The following is a 7,842-nucleotide window of genomic DNA, read 5'->3' on the forward strand; positions in this document are numbered from 1 at the left end:
TCCCGTGACTTTTCAGAGAGGGATTACAAAGTCTTTGAAGCGTTACTAGGTGCTAAGGTTATAATGAATAACGTTTTAATTAAGCTTGTGGTCCCTAAAAAAAAAATACCTCAGTGAAAGATTGGAGAAAATACTGCAGAGGAAATATCTCCTGTACAAAGAGCAAGGCTGTGCGTTGCTAGTAATGGGTCTAGCAGAAGTTTTCTCCGCTGGATATAAAGTGAGAAAAGATGTCTAATTGCTAATCCAGAGAAATTCAGAGAAATAGCTGAAATGTCCCCTCCCCAGCGTGAAACAGATCTGTAGAGGATTCTTGGAAAGATTAATCATGGGACAAATTCATTATAAACATATAGATGAACCCAAAGACTTGAGGCACTTCACAGGGCTCCTCTGGAAAAGGGATTTTTAGTGGAGGAGAGGAAGCTGAAAGAGGCGTTTGATCAGCTCCAAGCAGCGATTGCTCCTGAATGACCATGCCGGTGGCTGCACGGGGCTGACCCAGGAGAAGGGCAGTGGTGGCACTTGCCAGCTGCCATGGCATCGCCACTGAGCCTGCTCCAAAGGGAAAAGCCCTGCTGCAGCTCTCCATCCCAGCAGCCTGGAGCAGCAGGCTCTATGACCTGGGGAGCAGGTGGATGCATAGCTGGCCGCGCCACTGCTCAGAAGGCTGCAGGGCTGGGAAACATCCCATACAGCAAGACCCAAGTCCCTCATCTCTGCTGTCCTGTGCAAAGGAGGGCACGTCACTGCAGGCCCCAGGCTGCTGGGGTGGCAGCATGCCACACGGACATCTCAGCTGGGTGCAGCACCCCGGCCTCCACTGGGAATGCCGGTGGGGAGAGGGGCAGGGAGACTCCAGTGGGGGACCTGCTGAGGCACAGGGACACAAGCCCGGTGGTCCTGCACAGCACTGAGGGGCATTTCTGCGGTAGCAGCCGGTGGGAAGCTGCAGTTCCCACGGGAGGGAGGTCAGTCCAAGTGGCTCCTTCCTCCTCAAAATGGGAAAGGGGGAAGCAGAGCAGAGAAAGCAGCTTCACCCCATCCGTCAGGGTCTGTGCCCCAGCTACGAGTCCCCCCACCTCCGACAGCAACCCATCCTTTTTGCTGGGAAATCAGCTTCTTTGGGAAGCTGAGAGTGCAGTTGCAGGTGCCTGGCAGCGCTTGCAACCTGAGGCCGCAGAATAGGGACCCTCAAGCACTGTGAACCTACGTCAGGGCAGCGGGCAGGATCCTGCCTCACCAACCCACTCGCTCAGCAGCGATGACCAGACACTAAAGCAGAGCCGGGCTGGGGTCTTGTTTTCCCATCTTTGCAGTGCTGCCAGCAGGGAGGCAGGGAAGCCGCCGGTGCCCTGAACTGTGTCTGGAAGCACTTGCACAGCCCCAGCTGGGAGGGGGTGGCCAGGTGCCCAAAAGGATGCGCGGGGCTGGGGAGGGAAGGGGTGATGAGCAGAGCAGCATGTGTGGTGGGGATGCACGATTTAGCACAGCCGTCCTTCCTGTGCTGCTGCTGACAGGGTCCTGACCCATGGGGGAAATTCACACGGCAGAGACCTGATGTTGGGGAGATTCATATGGCTGCAAAGCTGATTAAACCGCCCCGTGCGAATGTGTGCACTCAGTGAGTGGGGAAGTGGCCAGGGCGGCCATGCCCTGGCCCTAGGAACCCATGCAGGGCTCATGTAGGACTATGTTTATTTTGGTGCAAAGCTGCGAGACATTTGCACGACCCGACTTCGCTCCTGAACCGGGTGGATGCAGCTGGGAGGATGCGGGCCCTCCTGTCTCGCAGCTCCTGGGACTTTGGTGCCTTGGAAAAATGCGCCTTGCTCAGCTGCTTGTGCTGGCCCCATCCCAGTGGTGCTGGGATGCTGCCACAGCCCTTGCACTACCTGACACAGAGTGTGAAGCCAGGATCTGGCCTCTCCAGGGCAGCTGGTGAGCTTTGCGACTCCACACTTGTCACACATGAGACCAACGTCATCACCTGGTGCTGAGCAAGCGATGGGCTGCAGCACCTTGCCATGGGGCAGCAATCGGGTGAGCACCAGAAACCTCCCACAGGAGCTGTGTAAATGGGGGGGGCATCCTGCAGACCCCAGCCACAGTCATATGGCAGCAGCTGCTTGCTCTGCCCTCTCAAGGGTCCGGGCCGTTTCCTTAGCTATTGCAGTTTGAAAAAGCATCTTGTTTCATGGGGCTGATGTCCACAGCCAACTGCTCAGAGCTTCAGCTGCTGCTCCCAGGAGAACAGGGTGTGTAAGAGCCCTTTGTGTAAGGGCACGGCAGGAGAAGGTCCCCATGGGATGTCCTAGGAGATGACCTGATTGAAGGGGGGTGGGATGCCTCCGCATTGAAGCAGCTCTGGGTGCAGCCAGTCCCTGAAGCACCGTGCAGAGTGCTGCCCTTGCGCACTGACCCAGAGAGGCTGAGAGCTGGGGCTGGGAGGAGCAGGCAAAAATCATGATCAAAGATAGGTCACTTGTAAACACATCTGAAGCCACCCCATCGCTCCCCTTCCCACGGAGCATCTGCTGGGTAATGTCTTTCAGGTGTCCCAGAAGAAGTGAGCCCCAGGGGGAGGTTCAGAGGGAGAGCGAGGGCTCCCCGTGCAAGCCCAGGGGGGCAGCAGGGCGGTGGTGCTGGCAGGAGGCTGCAGCATCGGCAAGGGACAAAGGGTGATGTTAAATGAGCCCATCCTCCGTGAAGCTGCCACATGCAGTCCTCCCTGACCTTGCAGCAGAGAGAGGTTGGTGTTGAAATCTCATTTTTGTCAGTCCTGATACAGAAGAGTTTGGGGGATTTTTGGAGGAGTTTTTATTTTTCCTTATGTGGGTCCATGAAACACTTTCCTGCTCTCTGTCCCCCACAGTTTCAATGAAAGGTTCTGAAAACATGCTGTTTTCCATCTTTCTTACATGTGGGGGAGGTGTTGGCCGTTTTATGACCAGTCCCACCCCCCAGTTTTACCTCACCCCTTTTATGTGACTGAGTCACTGGTGCCCGTGGAAGCCCCGCCAGCGCCGTGAGGGCGTTATCATCGCCTAATGAGTTACCCCATGTTGGCAGGGCTGCCGCCAGGCTGCGAGCTGGCAGAGCCCATGGCAAGCATGAGGTAAAGGAGGAGATGAAAGTGATTTCATCGCCCGGGATGGAAGCGAACATGTTTCACCCCATATTCACCCCGGCCACAAAACGCTCAGATGCTGCGGCTGGGTTAGGCTGGGGTAAGCACATGCAAAGAGCCCATGGTCACGGCAAGGGGCACCCAGCACTGCCAAGGGCACGGTGCAGATAACTAGGGTGGACCTGGGGTGCTGCTGGCCAGTGCCGGTCCCACTTGGCAGGTGCAAACTTTGGCTGCTCAGGCATCTCGGGGTGATGGGGCTGATCTCGGGGCAAACACCTGCAGGGCTTGGCACAGGGAAAACAAAGGTGACGTGTAGGTTGGAGGGAGAGGGGCTCCGTGGGTCACCAGGCCTCCTTATCTCCCACAACTGTTTGCTCCAAGATTAAGTCACAGCCTGCAAGATGCAAAAGTCCAAGGAAAGCCAGCCTGGAGGAGGCTGGATCAGGATGATCAGGGGCCTCTCCCCTTCCCGCTGTGGGATTGCTGGGCACCTCCACCGAGGGCTGGTGTTTAAAGTCCAGGCAGATTGCTGGCATGATTTACAACTCATTATTCTTGGGTGCAAGAGTTGGTTAATGAGCAATGAGGGGTTGGGCAGGCTGCAGGGGCAATGTGAGGAGGGGTCAGGCTGGCTGCACCCATAGGAACCTGTGAAGAAAGGGCTTCTCCTCCCCGGCCGACCCTGGCAGCTGCCTGCCTGCCCCCTGCCCAGGTAGCCCCTGGGTGGGCAGGGGTACACCCTGGGACAGGGCATGGGCACAGCAGCTGGGGGGGCAGGCTGGCAGGAGACCCTCCCCTCCCCGAACCTGGCCTAAACCAGCTGGGTCATGGTTAAAACCTGGGTGAGAGGGAACCAGCTCTGCTTAGCGGCTTGCTTCCAACCAGTCGGCACTTCGTGCCTCACGGGGGGGTTTCAGTGCAAACCTGGCTGCTGGGGGATGGGGCAAGGGGGGTCCCTGCACCCCCAGCCCCGGGGCTGGCTTGTCACAGGCTGCCAGGAGTTGCCTCTGACCTTGGGCGCAGTGCAGCATAAACATTAACAGATGAAAAAAACCCTCTATAACTAAAATTCTGCTGAAACTAAAGCACTCCTCAGGGGGAGGGGAGGGAGGCTAAAGGTGGGCAAGGTTGTGTCTTGGCAATGCCTTGGGAGGGTGCTGCAGGGAGCACCTCTGCCCGCACACTGCTCCCGTTGCCGTGGGTGCATGCACCCATGCTGGTCCTTGCTCAGCACTTGCCTTGTTGGCATCCCAAATCCCTGCCAGTTCCCAGGGCAGGAGAGGGGCCAGGAAATCCCTGCCTGAATCCCAGCCCTCCTGCAGGACCATGCACGTGCCTGCCTGGGGGACTCTGGGGTCATCCCCCCACCCCGGCCCCATGGGTTTCTGCAAGGGCATTTCTGAAGCTTTGATTCATGTCTTCCAGCCTGCCTGAATGCAGCCCCTCACCCCAGCCCTGTCCCAGCAGGGTGGCGAGGTGGTCAGGCAGATGGTCTCTGCCTGCTTGAGGCAGAGACAACCATAAATCATTGCCCGAGGAGGGATCTGCAGCCTGGAGCTCTCTGCAAAGCCCGGGCCGCCACAATGTGCTACCCACAGGTCACCAGCTGCGGGCAAAGGGCACTGCCCAGGGTCTTTGTGTTTGCTCTGGGAAGTGGCTCAGCAATAACAGCTTCTGCTTGACTCATGCCACACGTGCCTTCACGCTCCCCTAGCATCCCACCTGCCAGGGAGACAGGCAGCATATCTGTGTACCCAGCACAGAAGCTATGACAGCCCCAAACCCCCCATCTCGTGCAGGCTGTCGTACTAGCAGGCTGTCACTCATGCCACAAAGTGTTTCCAGCACCCTTGGGTGCAGACGCTGCAGGCAGCCCTGCTCTCCCATCACAGGAGCCATGCACTGGCCGGGGCAGAGCTTCTCCGTCTGCATGGGATGCTCTCGCAGGACCAATGGGGAGCGATCTGTTTGTAGAGAAGCTGAGCAAGTGTTCCCATCTTTCCCTTGAAACTGCAGTTTCATTAAAGTGTATTCAGCTGAAAGGTCAGCATGAAACCCCCAGACTGAGCTCACCGCTCGGGACCCCCCATGAGCCGCCCTCAGAGAGCGCCACCGCTGTGGGGTGTGTGCAGCCCACCTCATTCCTACCCCTGCGCTCCTGCAGGGTCTCCAGCTGGTGCTCAGGGTGGCACAGGCAGGGACTGTGCCTGCTGCCAGGGCTGGGGGATGCACCACAGCTCCAAATCCCGCAGGGGCAAAGCCGAGGCTGGAGACAAGCCACGATGTGCATCCACTACCCACCTCAGAGACACGCTCCCCACGCTGCACGGCTGAGTCCGTCCTGGAGGCAGGGCAGAGGTGGGCATGCCCACACCGAGGTGAGGGAGGGGCTGGGGGCCCCAGGCTGAGCTTAAATGGAGTGGTGGGCAGGTGTGGGGAGCCCCAGGTGAGGCTGCTCAGGGCCTGACAGCCCGCAGTATCCAGGGCTCTGACGACAGCTTAACCCAGTGTCCCGGCTGCAACATCCCCAGCCATCCCAGCTCGTCCGAGCCATGGGGGTGACAATGGTGACACCAGAGCTGCATCCACCCACTCGCACATTCTTCTGCTGGCAGCAAGTGACTGGCCCTGGGAGAGGGAGCCCCCAGCAGAGCCCGTATCCTGCGGTCCAAGCAAGCTGCGGAAGGCAGCCAACTCTGTGTCTCCAAATCCCTTCTGTTTTCTCAGTGACACAGATTCAGGGAATTGAGAAGAAAAAGTGGCGGAGAAGGGATGGAGGGTCCAAATCTAACTTAAGTCAGTGCATTAGGCCAGGGGCTTATTTGTCCCGGGGAGTGCTGGCTGCAAACAGGACCTTGGGGAAGGCGGGGGATGTCAGGAAGAGCTACCACTCCCGGGCCTGGTACAATAGGCTGTAATTAATATCTGTGAGGAATTAGGAAGGATTTGGAGACAAAATGGCCTTAGATTAAGTTAAACAGCAATGTGATCTCAGCTTTATTAGAAATCTGCTTTCCTAAATGGTCGGATGCTTCCTTGCATCAGCAGTGCTAGGTGGCCACCAGCCACTGCCCCCTGTCCCCACTCGCCCGGGCAGCACTGGGGCCATGCACAGCCCTGGAAGCCCACCCTAATCCTGCACCCACAGCCTGAGGCATCACCTGCAGTGTCAGGGCTCTGGGAAGGGCTTAGAGCTCATCACAGGGCTGCTTTAGCCCTGCTCAGTCACCAGTCTTAAGTCCCCTCTGACGTGAGCAGATGAATCCTCTCTTCCCCCCCAGGGATCTGATATCAGGGGAATTAAGGAAGAAAGAGGATCCGAATGCTCCAGTTCCTCTCTTAAGCTGCCTCTTGCACAATTGGGTACCTCTGGGTCAGTCCCATGGGTGCAGCACCCCTCTGCCTGACCCAGCCTGTCCCCAGGCCCAGGTGTCACCCCTTGCCCATGTCCCCACGTGAGCTGGCAAAGCACCTGAGGGTGGCTTTTCTGGGGTCAGAGAGCCAGTGCTGCTTTTGGGGTCCTTTGGGCCACTTTGCCATCAAGGGGGTGACTGTCAGCAGAAAGCCCAGACTGCAGGTCCAGCAGCAGGAGAGGAGGAGGAAGGTGGGCACTGGGGCTGCTTCACATAGAGGAAGCACCATGTTTGCCCCCCATTCACCCCTGGCCCTGCTGCCCTTTGGGCATCCCTGTGAACCGCTTGCCTGAAGAATTAGCCCCAGCCCTTGGTTCTGCTTGTGCTCCCTGGGGCATCACAACCCCAGTTGCTGCAAAATGGGGCCACAGGAACAATTTCTCCATCTTGCCACTTGCTTGTGCCCATGTTCTCTCCCCACAGCCTGGCATCCCTGCTCCCGGGAGACCCGGATCCAGCCCTCCCTCCCTTCAGTGTCACAGCTCTGCCTTCTTCTTCCTTGCCTCCTCTTCCTCACCACATGCCACTGCACACCACAGCGGTGCTTTGCATCCCGCCCAGTGCAGGCTGGCCTGGGCTTTCCTTCCCTCTGCCAAAGTCAACATGGCACCGGTGACGTGTTCAGCCCAGTCCTGGTGCTGACAGTCCCCCAGCCTCCAGTCGACAGGTAGGAAATAAATAATGTCAGAAAGATAAACAGAGCAAATACGACCTCGGCTATTTCATTTCAGAAAATATTTGCAGAAGAGGCGCACCCATCCCGCCCGGCGTGAGTCAGCGGCCAGGCAGGGCGGCTGGCAGGGGGACGGTGGCAGGACCCTGCCCATGCCCGCGGGGCCTCCCCATAGCTGGCTCTGGGGGTGCAGTGCCCATCTTTCCCCAGAACTTCTCTGTGCCCGTAAAGGGGCACCTGGTGCTTTCTGCCCATTGGGCTGTCCATTTGCACCACAGTCCTTGGGCAGGGGTGGGTGGTGGGTACCCATGGGATGGCTACCCACTTCTGAAGGACCCGCTTCTCCTCTCTGTGGGTCACCCCACACCAGAGTGGTTGTCAGGACCCTTGGGTAGCCCACCTAGTCCCCCAAGGAATCCCTGGGAGATGCTCATTCTGCAGCCCCCAGCTCAAAGCTGCAAAGCAAGGGGATGCTTACTTCAGAGGTTGCTGAGTCTGTCAAACCAGAAACCCAGAGACCGGCTTCCAGGGCACCCAGAGGGGCTTGTGAAAAGCCCTGAGCACCTCCAGGGACCTCAGCAGGGGCAGACGGCATCAGGAGCAGCAAGAAGAGCCAGCCAGCC

This window comes from Falco naumanni, chromosome 14 (genome assembly GCF_017639655.2).
Source record: "Falco naumanni isolate bFalNau1 chromosome 14, bFalNau1.pat, whole genome shotgun sequence".
Lineage (NCBI taxonomy): Eukaryota > Metazoa > Chordata > Aves > Falconiformes > Falconidae > Falco > Falco naumanni.